General features: G+C 35.1%; 1 protein-coding gene across 9 annotated transcripts in view; it reads left to right on the top strand.

Moving 5' to 3' along the window:
* Window positions 1-15,552, top strand: part of LOC127063759 (LIM domain only protein 7) — a 90,339-nt gene that overhangs the window by 38,073 nt on the left and 36,714 nt on the right. For 8 of the 9 annotated variants that reach the window (XM_050993917.1, XM_050993916.1, XM_050993920.1 and 5 more), the window contains one exon: window positions 14,165-14,297. The exons of the other annotated variant lie outside the window; for it this stretch is intronic. The gene's annotated coding sequence lies outside the window, so the exon portion shown is untranslated. The remainder of the gene's footprint in view (window positions 1-14,164; window positions 14,298-15,552) is intronic. 9 annotated transcript variants of the gene reach the window in all.

Below are 15,552 nucleotides of genomic sequence, written 5' to 3'. Positions count from 1 at the left end.
ACGATTCCTTCACCCCAAGGATGTACACGTTATATTTCCCTCCGTGTCTTGTTTCTTAATGAGTTCAATCTCATTAATCTTTTATAAGGTCATGTAACTTTGAAATCACATATGTGTTCGTATTTTTTATTATTTTCTATTATTTTTCCTTTTTACAATACATACGACATATGATAGTAACAATCATATCGGAAATAATTGACGTAGGATTCGAACTGATTGTTTAATCCTTTCGTACAAAAAAAAAAATAAAATAAAAATAAAAAAATAAAAGAAAGATCACGAATAATTCATACATCTCACATAAGTCGCTATCGAGCACGTACGCCGAGAAAACGGATTCCTTCGCGTTGAGCTCATCGACGATCTTTAATACCAATCCTCGCATTCCAATGATTCTCGTGCAAGCAACAAGAACGAACGTTCTACCCTTTTGCATAAATAATCGTTGGTAAGCCGTGGTCTCTATCGCGTCGCGTAATAACGACGAATATCATTTAATGAACGGGCAATGCCACTCGTAAAAGGTAAAATGTAGGAGGAGTTTGAAGGGAGCTTAGATAAGTTGGCATAATGATCAGCTCTCGTTGCACGTGCGCTTACGCGTGTGCAATACTCCACCGAGCGTCCTTGCGTTTCCTCTCGAAAGAGAAAGAGAGAGAACGGCTAGCGCCACTCCTATAACCGTCTCTTTCTATCTCTTCTACATTTTCTTCTTTTCTAGTTTCTTTATCTCTCTCTCTCTCTCTCTCTCTCTCTCTCTCTCTCTCTTATTTCTTGCATTCACTCTCTTTACTCTTCGGACGTTTTAAAGTAAAGTTCAAGCGAGTTTTACGACCCGGAATCCGTTTCGTTCCGCTTACCTTAACTTTCTGTATTTTCATTATTTCATTTAATCGTAAGTAGAGTAACTTCTTAAGTAGGGCGCAAAAGTATTATCCTAAGGTATTTGTTTTCTTTCGGATCGATTTTTGTCTTGTCTTTTCCCTCTTTTTTTTTTATTTCTTTCTTTTTCTTTTTTTTTTCTTTTATTTTTATGAGCGTAAAGTGTCGTTTCGTAAGTCTTCGAAAGTGTTTTTAATTGATCGTAAGATAGAAAAAGAAGGAGAAGGTGTTTAAAGAAACATTCTTGAGAAGCTTACTTTTAATGTAATAGAAATATCATATTATATTACTTACTTATTATATTATTATTATTATTATTTTCTCGCTGAGTACGAATGGATAACCTCCGATAACGTGACTTAAGACATTAAGGGATATCGAATGAAATCGAATATTTTCTAATGCAGAAATCCTTTTTAATCAGGCTTCGATGTATACTCGCGAATTATTATTTTGACGTACGAGAGAGACATGCGACTCGCGTACTGTGCACCGTAGTGAACTTTCGAGCCGTAGAAAGAAAAAAATTCATACCGGTCGAAAGGTCTCGCGTGTATATCGGCACGAAAAGAAAAATGACGAGGTAAGTTAAAAATCATTAAAGAGAGAAGTTAAACGTCTTTGAACGTAGTTCAAGAAAAATAAAAAAAAATGTTTTTTTCCACGTCGACGTGTGTAACCACCGGCGAGAGTTTAACTTGGGTGTGTTCGTAGAAAAGAACCAAAGAAAGAATGAGAGAGAGAGAGAGAGAGAGAGAGAGAGAGAGAGAGAGAGAGAGAGATAGAGATAGAGATAGAGATAGAGAGAGATAAAAGTATCCCCTCAGAGCAGAAATTCCTTTTGCAATCGCGCGAGCATTTGTCGAGAGGCTAATCGCACGGATCGGCGGCGACGATCTCGCGACGATAGTCACGATCTTCGTGCCTCTTCTCGTAGCTCGTGCCAAAGAGACAACCCTGTACGAGAATTACGTATGTATAGGGTGTCCTAGAATGATAACTATAAATTTAATCAAAAAGTACGGATTATTTTCTAATGTAATATGGATAACATATATCGATATCTCCAACAATCTTTTCTTCTTTTCCTTTTCTTTTCGTGAAATCGAGCTTAATTTATCAATTTTGTGTATGTATGTGTGTACGTACGTACATACGTGTTCTTAAAATCATAGCTCTACCAATAGCCATGAAAATGAAAGTATTTTATATTATACTGATATACTTTAAAAGTATATTAGTATAATATAAAAGAAATACCTAATAAATCAGTGATATTTATTGATTTCAAAACGCGTAAAGATCATTTTTATAATTATCGATACAATTATAATTTTAAAACACCCTGTATAAGTTGTACTCTATACTTTCCAGGGATATTATTATCGTCATTATTGTTATACCATAATCGTCATTATTATCATCATGCCGACGTCCTCGACGTTCATAACTTTCGCTTGAAACGTTCAAATTATTATCGAACGAATCCATTCGTGTTTGTTCTTTTTCTTCTTTTCTTTTCTTTTCTTTTCTTTTCTTTTCTTTTCTTTTCTTTTCCTTTCTTTTCTTTGCCTTTTCTTTTTCTCTTTTTCTTTTGTACGCAGTGGTGAAGTCATTGACTTTAGAAACTATCGTAGATAATCTTGGTATTACGCTATACGTGTCGTAGTCGTTACGCTGTATAAATCTTAAAAGGCGTACGTATGTATGTATATATGTATGCATGTATGTATATTCATAAGCGTGCGTTTATGAATATGAGAGCGTAAAAGAGAAAAAGAGAGAGAGAGAGAAAGAGAAATAGAGAAAGAAAGAGAGAAGGAGAGAAAAAAAAGGGAAAGGACGAAGGAAGGCGAGGTCGGAGCGTCGACCTTCGAAAGTTAAAGGTCGCGCGTGAGCGAGCGAACGACACGGTAAGGTCATTTGCTCCTCCTCGCTCTTCGAAGCGCACCATCCGCATGCATCTCGCGTTTATCTTTACGTCGTCGCATTCTTTCGTACGATTTTATACAAATTTCCTTACATATTTACTTATTTACTTAGTTGTTTATTTATTTGTTCATTTATTTATTTATGCAATTGTTATTTTTGGTGCACCGTATAGATACCTACGTGGAGTATTTTAATCGATTAATTAAAAGTTACATTTTTTAGAAGCAATGAAATTAAGCCGGATTTTATTTTAATTTTGTTTTGAAACAATCGATGAAATCATTGTTTTTTTATTCACACACATATAAGATTCTCTCTCATTTAATCTCATCTATGCTTCCAGAAAAAAAGAAATAAGAATAAAAGAATGTTCGATTTCTATACTAATCGTTGAAAGTATCGAAGAAAAAGGAAAGAAAACGAAAACGAAAACGAAACAGTCGACACAACAAACGAGATGCGACTGGCCTTGAACTTGTCCTCAAGACGATCCAGACCCCCTGAACCCGGTTCCTTCTGCTGGACCTCCTGAACCTTCCCCTCTTCTTTTTTCTTTCTCTCCCTTTTCTTCGCGTGATCGCGTGCGTACGACTGCGGAGAACGCAACGGAGAGTAGAAAAGATAAAAAAGGAAAGAGAGTAAAGTATCCGAGAGAATCAACGAGATCGAACCTCGTAGAAATTATCAACACACACGTTTCATGCAAACGCACACGTATGTGCAAATGCACACGCACACGCACACGCACACGAACGCACGAACGAACCTGTAACATTTTTCTACGGACTAATTTGAAACCTTTCCTTTTCGCTACGGAACGTAGTCTATGATTTTTAACAGGATCGTGTCCTTATCTACTGCTAAGAGATGAGTTCTACTTACTCTTTCTCTCTTTCTCTTTTTCTCTTTTTCTCTTTAGTTGATCGTCAATTAACGAGCCCGATAATTATTACTAGCTAGTGGCTCACGCATGGTATATATCGAGCGAATTGTAAGCGGGATAAGCGAGCATGATAGGCATATAAATAAGTGTGTTGGTGCAAAACTAGCTGGACCAGTCTAAGACTCTGTATAAAAGATAAAGAGAAAGAGAGATGGAAGTCGAACGAAGAAACGGCAGGATGGCGGCAACGCGAATGCGTGCATCGATGGTAAGAAAGGGAAAAAAGAAAAGGATATAAGAATTTGTATGTGTATGATATATATATATATAAAATAGAGAGAGAGAGAGAGAGAGAGAGAGAGAGAGAGAGAGAGAGAGGGCAAGAAAAGAAGGAAGGAAAGAATTGCTGAAGGAATTTCTTCTACGTAGCAAGGACGGCGATAAATCATAAAAGTATTTGTAAACGGTGGTAGCCGGTGTGTAAAGTGGCTAGCATGTTCACTCCTCCTATAGTTCTCCCTTTCTCTCCTCTCGATCCTTGATTTTACGTGGGTTTACATATCTCTCTCTTTCTCTCTCTCTCTCTCTCTCTCTCTCTCTCTCTCTCTCTCTCTCTCTCTCTCTCTTTGCAAACGTGAGCCCGTTCTACTACGTTGCGTGTCACGCAACAAGATCAACTTCGGCGTCGTGCATACATATCTATGTAAAAGAACGAACGCCAACGCGTTCCTATTAAACGATTAATTATTTCCATCGTCTGAAATAATCAATTAATAACTTGAATACTTTTCTTTTCTATTTATTTCTGTGATATTTGTATTTTCTTTATAACGCGTCTTCCCGTACGAAATTTTTCTTTTTCTTTCTTCTTCTTTTTTTCTTTCTTTCTTAAGTAAAAAACGCAAATAGTTTGTTCGATGTTTTATAGAATTTGTATGAAACGTATAGAAGAAGATTCGTCGTAGGGACATTTAACTTTTCAGGTAGAAGATTTTTCGTTGATAAATATAGTCGCATTTATATCTCGATATGTGAATCATAGAAAGGCACGTTGGAATGTTACGGCTTGTTTTTCCTTTTGGATACGTTTCTTCTCGCTTCGTAAACACGCTCTCGAAGAAATAGCTCGAAAAGGATAAATAATGATCAAAGAGAAAGAGAGAAAAGTAAATAAATAAATAAATAAATAAAAACAATAAGAAGAAGTTAGAAACTAGTAAAGAAAAGAATCAAGTGCTCGGTATATTATCTCCAAGATGCAATATCATTTTTTTGACGGTGAAGATGCGGTCCACGGATGGTCGAGCAAGCGAATCCCCTTCGATTTCTCGCAAAGATCGTGCACGTTCTCGCAAAGATCGTTCGAGTTGTATTCCTCCTTCTCTTTCTCCTCATCCTAATGGCTTTAAAGAGCCGTAACGATACGAAAGGAATAACCATGACGACGACGACAACGAAAACGACGAGAACGACGACGAAGGGGAGCCATGGCATCGCTAAAGATAATCGTAAAATCGCGTTTATTGGCTAAAGCCAAGCATGGCCTTGTAAAAGAGCAAGAGAGTAAGATAGCGTGATGCTATACACGCTGTCAATGGAAAATACGAAATAATGAGATTGAGTAAAATCGCAAAAGTTAACGGTAGCGTACTTTTGCCGTTGCACGATTCGTGGAAGAGTCTCGACTTTGCGGATCTCGTTAGACTCGTCGAACTTGTCATTTTATCCGTCGATCATCGAACCTCACGACACACGACAGAACGACAACTTCGATAAAGGATGACGATGACGAGTATATGATGCCCGTTTAATTCTTCGATTGCTTAAAAGAAAACCGATTTAATAAAACGTTCAAGATTTTACTTATCCTTTTCTTTTCTTTTCTTTTTCTTTCTTCAACTTCGCTATTTTATCAATCATTGTTACGATAATTCTATTTTTTTCTCTCCTTATGAAATTACGAGTTATAATTGTTGAGTATATAAATGTCTACTATTTATTTGTATTTCTTTTTCAAAACTACTCTAGGAATTTTTCAAACAAATCTCAATATCCTTTCGAGCACTTGATCCAACTCAAAAAAGCACTCGAGCGAAGTCATATATCTTAAGTATCTATATAATGGACCCAAAGCAAATGTGCTTGAGAAGTTAAATGTCTTTTCTAACTCTTCACGAATCCGTCAACTCTCGTATGATCACTAGAACATAAGATTTCTTTGGTATTTATTGAGAAAGGAGAATTAAAGTGAATATCGAAAACAAAAGATCTATTCGATAAATCGTTCGATATCAAAGAGGCAGGATCGATCGATCGATCGATCTAGCTAGCTAGCTGGCTAGCTCTTCCTTAACGTTACATGGAAAGAGAGAAGGGCTTGTGTAACACGAGGATCGCGAATGTGAACGGAAAGAGAGAAGTTATGGAGAGACAGAGCGTGACGTAATAAAACGCCTAATGGCTGATCCGTGAGAAACGATACAGAGTGAGATTGAAGCAAGAAATGATATAGAAAACGGTATACTCTTATCGATTTACTCGATTGTGTATACCTACATATACATATACAAATGAATAAACATATATATTTTATATATATATAATATGTTATATATTTTATATGTGTGTACACATAATAGAGTTATTTCTCGAAGCAAGTATTCGATCGAAAGGCCGCAAGTGTAACAGTTATGCTTTGCAATTGTTCATTCTTATAATAGCTATGTTATTAGCGTCATCTCTCTCCCACACCTTTTATTCTTTCTCTTTCTCTTTCGTTTACTCATCCACCCATCCACTCACTTTATCGATTTCGTCAAGTCGTATCGTAATAGATTTTCGTCGATTTATCGTACGAACGACCTTGTACAAGATACAGAGAAAGATAAATAGAGACGAAGAGAGAGAGAGAGACAAAGACAAAGAGACAAAGACAAAGAGAAAGAGAAAAAAAGGAACCAGAGGACGAAACGACTCCCGGGAATGCACCCTGTTCGTGACCTTCTTCCCGATCTGCTGATGCATGCATGCACCTGCAACGGGTTTCGGAGTAACCGGTCGTAGGCTTTAGGACTTTCACCCGATATATCGATGTCCGACCGTCTTGACCATCTTTCTCTCTCCTCTCTCTCTCTCCTCTCTCTCTCTATCTCTCTCTATCTCTCTCTCTTTTTCTCGTCTACCTGGAATGTGGAACGGGAAGGATTATCCTTCCTGCACCATTTTTCTTTTGCTTTTCTTTTTATATCTTATCTTCTCCTCTCCCTCTTCATCTCTCTCTCTCTCCCTCTCTCTCTTTCACTTCCCTTCCCCTTCACTTTTCTTTCCTCTTCTTTCTGTTTATTCGTTCATCTCTCGTTACAATAATTTTTTTAAGATCTACAAATAAAAGTATTTCGATATTTCTTTTTTATTCTTCTACTCATTATCATCATCATTCTCCTCCTCCTCCTCATTGTCGTCGTCATCATCATCATCATCATCAACATCATCATCATCATCATCATCATCATCATCATCATCATCGCCATCGTTGTCGTCGTCGTTGTCGTCGTTGTGTAGTGCGTCGACCCAACAACTGGCTAAGAATCGACGCCTTATATGTGCGCCTGACGTGATTACTGGATTTTCTCCTAATACGGATTTCTACGCTTAGAATCTCGACGTAAACGTCCCCTTCGTCGTAGACATCGTCGTCGTAGTAGTCGTAGTAGTCGTAGTAGTAGCCGTAGTCGTAGTAGTCGTCGTCATCTTCGGCTGGAATCGAGCGAAACCGGAACGGACTTCTGGTTTCACTCCGGGAAGGGAAGTTTCCATGGAATGGAAGAATGAAAGGAAGGAAAAAAGGGAAGTAAAGGAAGATATAAGGGAATAAAAGGAGTCACTCTCGTAGAGATGTATTTCTTTACTCGGTAGAACTCGAAAACGATCAACAAATACTCTATAGTTGTATGAAACTTTTTCTAATTAAAACGAAATTCAATTGGTTGATTAAAGAAAATCATATATATTAATTTTTACAAGATATTCCTAATTCATATACATGTCAATTTTCATGAAATATTTATTAAAATATCAAATATAAAAAAAGATCGCACGATCGACATAAATCATAATTATCTCATACGATAGAAGAATGATATTGACCTATAAAAAAAAAAAAAAGACTTGATCAGTTTCATCAATTAATTAATCGTTATCGATAATTGTACATTAATCATTAGTGCGAATTAATTGATATACCGATTTTGATCTATCTATCTATACTCGTGTATATAAGTACCTTGTATATATATCTCTACGTGTACTATGCGTTCTTCCTCTGTGGAACTCGAAAACGGATGGCGGATGTTCAAAAGTAGAAACGTTTTCGGCGGACGATGGGTCATGCGACGGAAATAGGCGGTCCATAGCTATTTTCATTCCCTTTATTCCAACCCGTACGGTAGTTCACGCGCGCACGCCCGCGTTTTACACGCACACACTCACGGATTGTTAGAGAACGCTTCTCACAGCATCGGCATCAGCATCAGCATCAGCATCAGCAACAGTAATAGAGCATTTTCACGGAAGACGAAACGTCTGATACGACTTTCAAAAGCTTTCTCAAATCGATTCCGACGTCTTCTTCAAAAGAGCTGTCTTGAAATTTCAAATATTTCGACGATCTCTTTCTTCTTTTTCTTTAGGTCTTCTTTTCTTTTTCTTTTTCTTTTTTTTTCCTTTTTGACTTGTTATTTTAATCAAAAGAGTATCGTTCTTTTTTATTCGTCAAATCAGCTTTCTATATTTAATCCTATTTCAAAATGTGTGTTTCAGTCGATAAACGCGTTCTTTTTACTTGTACAACATTTTTAGATTCGTTTTATTTTTTATACTTTTTTTTTTTTATCTTTCTGTTCACATTTAAGACTATATCACGGACGTTGAAACGAAGCTTCTCGTACTTTTCTTCTCTATTCTATTCTATACATACCGAAAGGATCTTCATCTTTTTAAAGAATTCTCTTCTTCTTTCTTGTTGACAAAGAAGCTTCTGGTCTCTTCGTACTCTTTTCATATGTGTACTAGTCAATGGAGTTAAAAAAAAAAAAAGAAAAGAGAGAGAAACAGAAAGAAAGAAATAAAGAAAGCTATAGGCTCGCTCTCCTGTAAATCCTATGAAAGAAGCTGGAGAAATCTTTTGAGAGAATCATTTCCTCTTTGGTACACTCGATATATCGAGAGACAGGTCCATCCTCTTTACGGATCCTCCAGAAAAAGAGAGAGAGAGAGAGAGAGAGAGAAAGATCTTCCTTCATTTACTGCACTTTATTTCCCGCCATTTTCATCGTCCTTTATAATACTTCCTTCATGCTTTGTACGAGATTATAAGTGGTACGTGTTTTTCTTTTTAAAGTGTATTATCGTACTGGGCTCTTTCTCTCTCTCTCTCTTTCTCTCTCTCTCTCTGTCTCTCTTTGTCTCTCTGTCTGTCTCTGTCTGTCCTACCTGAAGAAGATAATGGATCGTAGAAATAGAGATAGACTCTATCGAGAGAGACCCTTGGAATGAATCCCTTTGTTCATTTTCTTCATAAAACCTATTCACTCTACCAAAGTATTTCTGAATTAAAATATAATATACAAGTATAAAATATAAATAATATAAAATATAATAATATAAGTAGTATTATAATATAAAATATAGGAGTAGTCAAGACAGGAGAGAAAGATGAATAAAATCGTTGATTAAAAATATTCTATCAATTTTCTTTTCTTTTTTCTTTTTTTTTTTTTTGTTTTATTATCAATAATCATTCATTAATGAAATTATTATCCGCATAATTTAACGCGATAATTATTATTAATGCCGATAATATAGGTCAACATAAGAAAGCAATGTAAATAATTTTGTCGAAAGTCGATGCCACACTATTTTGCAACTAATTATAAAATATGTACGATAATTATATGGTGAACGTATTATCTCGTATACATGTATGTAATCATCTTAGAAACGTCATGTAGAAAATAGAATTTCCGTGAAAGGAGGACTTTGAATCTTTCAACGATAATCGTGACGAAAATGTAAATGGGCAGGCGTGGGCCGTCGTTGCAATTAAACGCGTCCGTTCTTTTCTCCTCGACCGTACGCGCTACTTCTAGCAAATTACATCGTCCGGCGACATATCCACCTACGAAGATTAGATCGTGCAAGTACAGAATGATGTATCATGTAAAATTAATGTATCGAAGATATTTGAAACAAAAAAAAATTTATAGTATATGAAACAAGAAAAAAGATGATTGCAAGATAAATGTCGATTTTTCCTTTTTTTCTTTTTTAATAAATCATGTCACTGTGTTGATCTCAACTTATTTAATTATTTATTATTTAAATATGTATCGAAGAACGTTCTGGAAAGAACGTTCTTGGAAAACGTGCTACGTAAATTTTACAAAATAAGAGAAAACATTTGCAATGTTAATTTTTAATATATAATAACAGTTACATGATCTAATATATATATATATATATAGGAGTCACTCATTTCCTTCTAAATCGATTAACTGCGTAAAATAAAAATTAAGGAAAATGATCAAATTACATATATATATATATATATGCATTATTAATTGTACATTATTTATTATTCATTATTCATAAATATATTGATCATTTAATAGTGTTAAAACTATTTAAAAAATTTGTATATTAAATATAAAACATTAATTTAATCATCAATCAAGTAGTCTAATAGTAAAATTTGTAAAAATTGTAAAAATTAATGTGTCCTATGAATGATTCATATATGTATACACACACACACACACACACACACACACATCTTATTGATCCAATATTTATTGTCTTGAATATATACACGTTGCTTATTATCCTTCCAACGAAAACAATCTTGTACGATACAATTTTTTCTGATTCTATAGAACCTCGTAATGTTTTCATTTTCAAAGTCAATCGTTTTCTTGTATGTTTATCTATCTTATATGAGCTAGTGTATGTGTATTTATGTGTGTATATACGTCGTAAAAGAGGGTTTAGTACGGCTTGTAGGACGAGGTCGTTCTCGGACGGATGACGCAGTGTAAAATTTCCAGTGGGCGTAGACGGGTCTCCTTTTTCCGATCTCCGCATACCTGTTAAGTTTCTTCGATCATTCGAGAACATTCTCTTCTTCGGGGTAGACGTACGCCCTCTCCAAGAATGTGCCCTCCAGAACGACCTCCGGATAATCGTTTTTAAAAAAAAAACATCGGTCATTTGCCGTTAAAAGGTGACCGCTGACTCACATACACACGCATTTCGGTAAGTTCATATATAGACAAAAGATCATTTCTATTTCTTTTTTCGTCTTACAATCTCTCCACGAAGATTTCTTTTTGGAGAATAAATTTTTTTTTCTTCGTTATCCGAGTACTATAAAAATTTACGCATATAAATTTAACGTAATATCTAATATTATACGATGTATATCAATACGTTAGTTATTTATATTCCGAATAGAATATTTTTATTTTACGCAGTAGACACGTTATCGCTACGAGATTTACTTTGTTTTCGTATCTACAAAAAACGAGAAGGAAATTATATAACACGAATACTTAATATTATAACATATTTATACGTATTTTACGCAGTAGACACGTTGTTACTACGAAACGTACTTTATTTTCGTATCTACAAACAAAGGGAAGGAAATTATATAACACGAATACTTATATTCTAACATATTTATTAAGCGAATATTAATCTTTAGATATAAGCGAACGATCAATTTGATATAAAAGAAGAAGCAAATGAAAGAAAACGTAAAAATTACCGATACGTATTATACCTACACACACACATATATATATGTATACATTACTTCAAAGTTATACGATGTTATAGTTTTATATAGACTACGTATAGACTAACAAACTTATCATCCGATATGATAAAAATCGTAAATCAATATCAATACATCCATCGTCATAAAATAATAAATTCATTGGACTCTCTTAGTGAGGTCGATAGCATAAAAGGAAAAGTACATTGACTGGTGGCAGTAGCAACAACAGCAACAGCAACTACAGCAGCCAGTCACGGTAGCAAGCCGCAGTCAGGCTAGCTGAGGCTGGTTCACCGATCGTTACGGCATTAACGCGTAAGGCCGTAAGTGCGTAAGTGTGCTCCTTGCTCGAGATAGAAGACCCTAGCTCTGCTACCTTCCGAGGATAGAAAAGCTCGAGAAGGTTAGCGTTCGAGCTAAGGCTGTAAAGGATGCTAGTAGAGGTGAACGCACTTTCTTCTTGCACTCTCTTGGCGCATCGTACCATTGGCTCTTTGTTATTTCGCGACACGACGGACCTCTTCTTCTATTCCTCCTATGTATAAAGTCTAGCTTTTTCGCAGAAAACACAGCGCCGAACGTTTCCTAGTTTCCTTTCTTTCACCTTTTCAATTCCGATTTCCTATACCTCTTATTTTAATTTATTTTGTTTTTTTCTTTTCTTTACCTCTTCTTCACTTCTGATTTTTTATCTTATTATCACGTCATATATATGTGTGTATGTATGTATAGATCGAAAAGATGTCGAATTTTGTAAAGAAAATGATACTCGAACGCATATTAAGAAAATCGATACAATTTATTGTATAACATAAACATTATTTTATTCATGCAAACGTGTTTTGTACGTTAGAAAGATAGTAATAATATTAATCAATTGGATAGATTGATAAATATGTAAATACATGTACCCATTAGTCATGCTTATCTATGGAAAGATTTAAACTCGAAGGCTCGGAAATAAGAGTAAGAATATAAAAATAAGTTAATCAAGAAATACCAAATAGAAGATACGTATATGTAATATTTAAAGTGAGATAATAACGAGAGTCTTGTCGAACTTTGCCAAGATGACTAATGACATTTAGGTGAGTGTCTGGGAATGATGAAGACATTGCCCTTGATTATCAGATTTCATTTTTTGGACTTGGCTCAAAGATTATTTTGATAATTAAAAATGAGATAATATAGAAATATCGTTACTTCAATAAATAGCATTGTCGTTTAACTATAGAAATAATACTTCAATGTTTATCAATGGTTATTAAAAAAATATTTCATAATTATCAGACATATTTAATATACCTAATAGATATGAGTTCAGCGATATATGATAATCTCTTCCCAACCCACTTAATATTTTTGCTTGACTAGACGAAACGTTAATTCGATGACGTTATGCAATTTGTCGCATGATAGAACGAGGTCGCGTTACAGCTTTGTTAACCATATTAAAGAAGTCATTTCAGGGACGATAACGAGTTAGTACGGTATAGACGCACACAGCAAAATGAGAAGTCGTTTCTTCTTATCTTAATACGACGTTACACACGGTAGTCTCGCAATCAGTGCCGACTTAAAGTGCGTTCCTCTTAACTAATTTATCGACTATACTTCGTCGAGCCCGTTTTACTGCAACTGATACTCGTTCTGCATAAATTAACACAAAGATCGTAAGAACAAAGTTGCAATTTTAACCTCGTCCATTAATTAATTAAATATTTCAATCTGATATATTTGAATTCTTGAAGTGAAAGACGATGTTATATTAGTAAGATCGATGAAGTATTTTTCTTGACCTTCTTTCATGATAAAAGAAAAAAGAAAAAAGGAAAAAAGAAAATACAATTTCATTGAACGAATTTCACCGTCGATTATATTTCATCGTTATCGCGCTTAATAGAAAAACAATTTAATAATCAGCATATTATTATAAGTAAAGGATATTTTTATAGAATAACGACGTACGGAATAAAAAAAGAATCTTATTTCCGATAGAATAAAGTACGTATAATCAGAAGACGACTTTCTTTATAATTAGCATGTAGGAAAAGAAAATTTCTTCCGGCGTGGTATTTAAATTATACTATATATTACCTAGGTTAAATGTATGATATAAGTGTAATTATGCATCTCGCGTTGGCACCTTTCCGCAATCCTCTCACCTTCTCTCTCTCTCTCTCTCTCTCCCCCTCCCCTCTCCCCTCTCCCTTCTCCACATATTCTAAGAGAGGCAAGTTTTACGCTGTAGTGTAACATATTCCGGATACCAAAGTCGCCTTATTCCACATGTATATTTACATTCAGGTACACACGAACTTAAAAGTTCACTTAAAGGACATATAAACGCCGTACATACGTACGTACTTACATACATGTGTATACATAGAAAAAGCAAAAGAAAATATTTTACGACACCCTTTTCACGTGCACACATGTCTTCTCGCGAACCCCGACCCATATCTTATCCGTGCAAGGTAAACGAGGTAAATTTACGATCTTCTCGCGAAGCGAAGCAAAGTTACATCGAAGGCGCATCGTAGCAAAGCATTGCGATGTGCACTACCTTCTCTCTCTCTCTTTCTCTCTTCTTCTCTCTTTCTGAGCCTCGTTATATTTTCTAATTTCAGGTGAGTCCGAGTGAGTCCCTGCCTTCCTGCTGCCCAGTTCTATAAGACGCGAGTTAACCGGAGAAGATCAACGAGAGAGGAAGAAGCTGCTTACTCTTTCGAAGAGGAAAAGACGAGTCGCGGAACCGATACGGTAATAAACGTTGTTCTTTCGATCGGGATATAAAGCTTGCTTGCTTGCTTGCTTGCTTGCTTTCTTTCTTCCTTTTTTTTTTCTTTCTTTTTTCAAGAAAAACACTGATTACAACGAGGGATCGTTTATTTTTTTGCGACTCGGATATAACCCTTTCTCAGATATTTTTTCCTAATTTTTTGTCCCGTGAGAACTGGGAAGAATAAGAAGCTTGTTTTTTTTTCTTCGTCTTCTTTTTCTTTTTCTTTCTTTTTTTCTTTTTTCTTTTTCTTCATTCGTCGATCTCTTGGAAGTTATCCTTTACAATTTTTATAGATCGTTTTATATGAAATCGATCTTACTTCTCGGTGCTATTTATCTCATCTTGAAAGTTAAGATTAGTTTCTTCTAGTTCTTCTTTAGTTTTCTCTCTCTCTCTCTCTCTCTTTCTTTGTATATATATATATATGTGGGTGTTAATTACATATATATAAAATGTTTATAAAAAAGTAGTTGAAAGTAATTGAAGAAAATTCAAGTTTATGATAAAAACTGCTTTCTTTAAAATATTGTACTCAAAATATAGCGCTATCGTATATACATATGATGCTTGATTCATATATACAGATTTATATTTTTGGAAATATTATTTAAAAACAAAAGAAACAAGATGACGAAAAAAGTAATTAATTTCACGTGGAATAAGTCCATCTCAAGGAAAACATTACAAACGAATGATATCATCGCATTGTAAGGTAGATATTTTCCTTTCGTCGTGTTCCAAGAGCGCAAGGTGTTCGCGAGAAGGCAAAAGCCGACAATAGTAGGTTGCATAATCCGGTAGAAAACGGATCGTTCCGTTCTCCTTGTCTCTTCTCAAGCGTCTTGACAATAGAAACTAGAAGGTAGTACGGGGTCAGAAGTAAGAAGAGAGACAACGACGTCCTGTCTCTCGTGAAAACGTTACGATGACGAGCTAAGGAAGAATTCTGCGAAAAGAACGAACGAATGTATATATATATATATATATATATATATATATATATATATATATATATACACATATATATATACGTAAGTTGTCGTCGTTGTCATCATTGTCGTCAACTTGCAAGAAACCATTCTTGAAACTTGCTAACTCGTTGAGTTACTAAGTTACACCATGTCTGACTCTCACGAGTTCATCGCCGTGTTAGAAAACATTCCGAACAGAACGGAAATCATGATATTTCTATCTTTCATCAAGATTTTCACGAAGATTTCGTCTGCTTTCGTA

This window comes from Vespula vulgaris, chromosome 5, assembly GCF_905475345.1.
Source record: "Vespula vulgaris chromosome 5, iyVesVulg1.1, whole genome shotgun sequence".
NCBI classification, from domain to species: Eukaryota; Metazoa; Arthropoda; class Insecta; order Hymenoptera; family Vespidae; genus Vespula; species Vespula vulgaris.
Note: the sequence above shows the minus strand (reverse complement) of the source record. Positions and strands in the feature narration are given on the sequence as shown.